Source organism: Ipomoea nil, unplaced genomic scaffold (genome assembly GCF_001879475.1).
Source record: "Ipomoea nil cultivar Tokyo-kokei standard unplaced genomic scaffold, Asagao_1.1 scaffold1749, whole genome shotgun sequence".
Classification (NCBI taxonomy): Eukaryota; Viridiplantae; Streptophyta; class Magnoliopsida; order Solanales; family Convolvulaceae; genus Ipomoea; species Ipomoea nil.
The window spans coordinates 1-6,834 of NW_017618177.1; the positions used below are offsets into that span (position 1 = coordinate 1).

Consider the following 6,834-nt stretch of genomic DNA (forward strand, 5'->3'; position numbering starts at 1 on the left):
AGCCTAAATCTGGCGCCTTAGACCACTCGGCCAAACCGTCTATATATCAATAAAATAGAATTTATATTTTCTTGAAGAAAACCTGTTCGATTCTAACCAACACCCTCTTGGTAAAATCCAATGCACATGATCTTTTTAGTGCAGTTTTGCTGACATCTGATCTCTTTGTGTGTTTAAATGATATCTTAGCAGTGAATAGGGAGTGCACGGGTGCAATGTCGTCATCAGGTGATTGGGGTATACGGCATATAGTATGCAAATAGACATTAACACAAAAGATAAGTTAAATCCAATTCTTTTAGAAGTTACAATATATTTATTATTTACCATCAATTCTGTTAAAAAAAAAAAAGAAATAAACATTAATGACTACTAACCTTTTTTCTAATTTTCGTATTTTGCTGTTGTAATTGTTTTTCATGGAGTGAAATACAATGGAGAGCGTAGGGATATTTTTAAACTTGTGGGATTTGAACCCACGCCTTTCGGACCAGAGCCTAAATCTGGCCTTAGACCACTCGGCCAAACCGTCTATATATCAATAAAATAGAATTTATATTTTCTTGAAGAAAACCTGTTCGATTCTAACCAACACCCTCTTGGTAAAATCCAATGCACATGATCTTTTTAGTGCAGTTTTGCTGACATCTGATCTCTTGTGTGGTTTAAATGATATCTTAGCAGTGAATAGGGAGTGCACGGGTGCAATGTCGTCATCAGGTGATTGGGGTATACGGCATATAGTATGCAAATAGACATTAACACAAAAGATAAGTTAAATCCAATTCTTTTAGAAGTTACAATATATTTATTATTTACCATCAATTCTGTTAAAAAAAAAAAGAAATAAACATTAATGACTGACTAACCTTTTTTCTACTAATTTTCGTATTTTGCTGTTTAAGTAATTGTTTTTCATGGAGTGAAATACAATGGAGAGCGTAGGGATATTTTTAAACATCTCTTGACGGCTGTGGATTTGAACCCACGCCCTTTCGGACCAGAGCCTAAATCTGCGCCTTAGACCACTCGGCCAAACCGTCTATATATCAATAAAATAGAATTTATATTTTCTTGAGAAAACCTGTTCGATTCTAACCAACACCCTCTTGGTAAAATCCAATGCACATGATCTTTTTAGTGCAGTTTTGCTGACATCTGATCTCTTGTGTGGTTTAAATGATATCTTAGCAGTGAATAGGGAGTGCACGGGTGCAATGTCGTCATCAGGTGATTGGGGTATACGGCATATAGTATGCAAATAGACATTAACAAAAGATAAGTTAAATCCAATTCTTTTAGAAGTTACAATATATTTATTATTTACCATCAATTCTGTTAAAAAAAAAAAGAAATAAACATTAATGACTGACTAACCTTTTTTCTACTAATTTTCGTATTTTGCTGTTTAAGTAATTGTTTTTCATGGAGTGAAATACAATGGAAGCGTAGGGATATTTTTAAACATTGTGGATTTGAACCCACGCCCTTTCGGACCAGAGCCTAAATCTGGCGCCTTAGACCACTCGGCCAACCGTCTATATATCAATAAAATAGAATTTATATTTTCTTGAAGAAAACCTGTTCGATTCTAACCAACACCCTCTTGGTAAAATCCAATGCACATGATCTTTTTAGTGCAGTTTTGCTGACATCTGATCTCTTGTGTGGTTTAAATGATATCTTAGCAGTGAATAGGGAGTGCACGGGTGCAATGTCGTCATCAGGTGATTGGGGTATACGGCATATAGTATGCAAATAGACATTAACACAAAAGATAAGTTAAATCCAATTCTTTTAGAAGTTACAATATATTTATTATTTACCATCAATTCTGTTAAAAAAAAAAAAATAAACATTAATGACTGACTAACTTTTTTCTACTAATTTTCGTATTTTGCTGTTTAAGTAATTGTTTTTCATGGAGTGAAATACAATGGAGAGCGTAGGGATATTTTTAAACATCTGTGGGATTTGAACCCACGCCCTTTCGGACCAGAGCCTAAATCTGGCGCCTTAGACCACTCGGCCAAACCGTCTATATATCAATAAAATAGAATTTATATTTTCTTGAAGAAAACCTGTTCGATTCTAACCAACACCCTCTTGGTAAAATCCAATGCACATGATCTTTTTAGTGCAGTTTTGCTGACATCTGATCTCTTGTGTGGTTTAAATGATATCTTAGCAGTGAATAGGGAGTGCACGGGTGCAATGTCGTCATCAGGTGATTGGGGTATACGGCATATAGTATGCAAATAGACATTAACACAAAAGATAAGTTAAATCCAATTCTTTTAGAAGTTACAATATATTTATTATTTACCATCAATTCTGTTAAAAAAAAAAAAGAAATAAACATTAATGACTGACTAACCTTTTTTCTACTAATTTTCGTATTTTGCTGTTCAAGTAATTGTTTTTCATGGAGTGAAATACAATGGAGAGCGTAGGGATATTTTTAAACATTGTGGGATTTGAACCCACGCCCTTTCGAACCAGAGCCTAAATCTGGCGCCTTAGACCACTCGGCCAAACCGTCTATATATCAATAAAATAGAATTTATGTTTTCTTGAAGAAAACCTGTTCGATTTTAACCAACACCCTCTGGTAAAATCCAATGCACATGATCTTTTTAGTGCAGTTTTGCTGACATCTGATCTCTTGTGTGGTTTAAATGATATCTTAGCAGTGAATAGGGAGTGCACGGGTGCAATGTCGTCATCAGGTGATTGGGGTATACGGCATATAGTATGCAAATAGACATTAACACAAAAGATAAGTTAAATCCAATTCTTTTAGAAGTTACAATATATTTATTATTTACCATCAATTCTGTTAAAAAAAAAAGAAATAAACATTAATGACTGACTAACCTTTTTCTACTAATTTTCGTATTTTGCTGTTCAAGTAATTGTTTTTCATGGAGTGAAATACAATGGAGAGCGTAGGGATATTTTTAAACATTGTGGGATTTGAACCCACGCCCTTTCGGACCAGAGCCTAAATCTGGCGCCTTAGAGCACTCGGCCAACCATCTATACATCAATAAAATAGAATTTATATTTTCTTGAAGAAAACCTGTTCGATTCTAACCAACACCCTCTTGGTAAAATCCAATGCACATGATCTTTTTAGTGCAGTTTTGCTGACATCTGATCTCTTGTGTGGTTTAAATGATATCTTAGCAGTGAATAGGGAGTGCACGGGTGCAATGTCGTCATCAGGTGATTGGGGTATACGGCATATAGTATGCAAATAGACATTAACACAAAAGATAAGTTAAATCCAATTCTTTTAGAAGTTACAATATATTTATTATTTACCATCAATTCTGTTAAAAAAAAAAGAAATAAACATTAATGACTGACTAACCTTTTTTCTACTAATTTTCGTATTTTGCTGTTCAAGTAATTGTTTTTCATGGAGTGAAATACAATGGAGAGCGTAGGGATATTTTTAAACATTGTGGGATTTGAACCCACGCCCTTTCGACCAGAGCCTAAATCTGGCGCCTTAGACCACTCGGCCAAACCGTCTATATATCAATAAAATAGAATTTATTTTCTTGAAGAAAACCTGTTCGATTCTAACCAACACCCTCTTGGTAAAATCCAATGCACATGATCTTTTTAGTGCAGTTTTGCTGACATCTGATCTCTTGTGTGGTTTAAATGATATCTTAGCAGTGAATAGGGAGTGCACGGGTGCAATGTCGTCATCAGGTGATTGGGGTATACGGCATATAGTATGCAAATAGACATTAACACAAAAGATAAGTTAAATCCAATTCTTTTAGAAGTTACAATATATTTATTATTTACCATCAATTCTGTTAAAAAAAAAAAAGAAATAAACATTAATGACTGACTAACCTTTTTTCTACTAATTTTCGTATTTTGCTGTTTAAGTAATTGTTTTTCATGGAGTGAAATACAATGGAGAGCGTAGGGATATTTTTAAACATCTGTGGGATTTGAACCCACGCCCTTTCGGACCAGAGCCTAAATCTGGCCTTAGACCACTCGGCCAAACCGTCTATATATCAATAAAATAGAATTTATATTTTTGAAGAAAACCTGTTCGATTCTAACCAACACCCTCTTGGTAAAATCCAATGCACATGATCTTTTTAGTGCAGTTTTGCTGACATCTGATCTCTTGTGTGGTTTAAATGATATCTTAGCAGTGAATAGGGAGTGCACGGGTGCAATGTCGTCATCAGGTGATTGGGGTATACGGCATATAGTATGCAAATAGACATTAACACAAAAGATAAGTTAAATCCAATTCTTTTAGAAGTTACAATATATTTATTATTTACCATCAATTCTGTTAAAAAAAAAAAAAGAAATAAACATTAATGACTGACTAACCTTTTTTCTACTAATTTTCGTATTTTGCTGTTAAGTAATTGTTTTTCATGGAGTGAAATACAATGGAGAGCGTAGGGATATTTTTAAACATCTTGTGGGATTTGAACCCACGCCCTTTCGACCAGAGCCTAAATCTGGCGCCTTAGACCACTCGGCCAAACCGTCTATATATCAATAAAATAGAATTTATTTTTCTTGAAGAAAACCTGTTCGATTCTAACCAACACCCTCTTGGTAAAATCCAATGCACATGATCTTTTTAGTGCAGTTTTGCTGACATCTGATCTCTTGTGTGGTTTAAATGATATCTTAGCAGTGAATAGGGAGTGCACGGGTGCAATGTCGTCATCAGGTGATTGGGGTATACGGCATATAGTATGCAAATAGACATTAACACAAAAGATAAGTTAAATCCAATTCTTTTAGAAGTTACAATATATTTATTATTTACCATCAATTCTGTTAAAAAAAAAAAAGAAATAAACATTAATGACTGACTAACCTTTTTTCTACTAATTTTCGTATTTTGCTGTTTAAGTAAATTGTTTTTCATGGAGTGAAATACAATGGAGAGCGTAGGGATATTTTTAAACATCTCTGTGGGATTTGAACCCACGCCCTTTCGGACCAGAGCCTAAATCTGGCGCCTTAGACCACTCGGCCAACCGTCTATATATCAATAAAATAGAATTTATATTTTCTTGAAGAAAACCTGTTCGATTCTAACCAACACCCTCTTGGTAAAATCCAATGCACATGATCTTTTTAGTGCAGTTTTGCTGACATCTGATCTCTTGTGTGGTTTAAATGATATCTTAGCAGTGAATAGGGAGTGCAGGGTGCAATGTCGTCATCAGGTGATTGGGGTATACGGCATATAGTATGCAAATAGACATTAACACAAAAGATAAGTTAAATCCAATTCTTTTAGAAGTTACAATATATTTATTATTTACCATCAATTCTGTTAAAAAAAAAAGAAATAAACATTAATGACTGACTAACCTTTTTTCTACTAATTTTCGTATTTTGCTGTTTAAGTAATTGTTTTTCATGGAGTGAAATACAATGGAGAGCGTAGGGATATTTTTAAACTTGTGGGGATTTGAACCCACGCCCTTTCGAACCAGAGCCTAAATCTGGCGCCTTAGACCACTCGGCCAAACCGTCTATATATCAATAAAATAGAATTTATATTTTCTTGAAGAAAACCTGTTCGATTCTAACCAACACCCTCTTGGTAAAATCCAATGCACATGATCTTTTTAGTGCAGTTTTGCTGACATCTGATCTCTTGTGTGGTTTAAATGATATCTTAGCAGTGAATAGGGAGTGCGGGTGCAATGTCGTCATCAGGTGATTGGGGTATACGGCATATAGTATGCAAATAGACATTAACACAAAAGATAAGTTAAATCCAATTCTTTTAGAAGTTACAATATATTTATTATTTACCATCAATTCTGTTAAAAAAAAAAAAAGAAATAAACATTAATGACTGACTAACCTTTTTTCTACTAATTTTCGTATTTTGCTGTTTAAGTAATTGTTTTTCATGGAGTGAAATACAATGGAGAGCGTAGGGATATTTTTAAACATTGTGGGGATTTGAACCCACGCCCTTTCGGACCAGAGCCTAAATCTGGCGCTTAGACACTCGGCCAAACCGTCTATATATCAATAAAATAGAATTTATATTTTCTTGAAGAAAACCTGTTCGATTCTAACCAACACCCTCTTGGTAAAATCCAATGCACATGATCTTTTTAGTGCAGTTTTGCTGACATCTGATCTCTTGTGTGGTTTAAATGATATCTTAGCAGTGAATAGGGAGTGCACGGGTGCAATGTCGTCATCAGGTGATTGGGGTATACGGCATATAGTATGCAAATAGACATTAACACAAAAGATAAGTTAAATCCAATTCTTTTAGAAGTTACAATATATTTATTATTTACCATCAATTCTGTTAAAAAAAAAAAAAAGAAATAAACATTAATGACTGACTAACCTTTTTTCTACTAATTTTCGTATTTTGCTGTTCAAGTAATTGTTTTTCATGGAGTGAAATACAATGGAGAGCGTAGGGATATTTTTAAATCTTGTGGGATTTGAACCCACGCCCTTTCGGACCAGAGCCTAAATCTGGCGCCTTAGACCACTCGGCCAAACCGTCTATATATCAATAAAATAGAATTTATATTTTCTTGAAGAAAACCTGTTCGATTTTAACCAACACCCTCTTGGTAAAATCCAATGCACATGATCTTTTTAGTGCAGTTTTGCTGACATCTGATCTCTTGTGTGGTTTAAATGATATCTTAGCAGTGAATAGGGAGTGCACGGGTGCAATGTCGTCATCAGGTGATTGGGGTATACGGCATATAGTATGCAAATAGACATTAACACAAAAGATAAGTTAAATCCAATTCTTTTAGAAGTTACAATATATTTATT

The 6,834-nt window shown here is 34.3% G+C and overlaps 1 non-coding gene across 1 annotated transcript; it reads right to left on the reverse strand.

The window, feature by feature from the left end:
• Window positions 1-1,959: 1,959 nt before the first annotated feature.
• Window positions 1,960-2,039, reverse strand: TRNAL-UAG. Its single transcript has one exon. It is a non-coding gene; the product is annotated as a tRNA-Leu (tRNA).
• Between the last annotated feature and the right edge of the window lie 4,795 nt (window positions 2,040-6,834).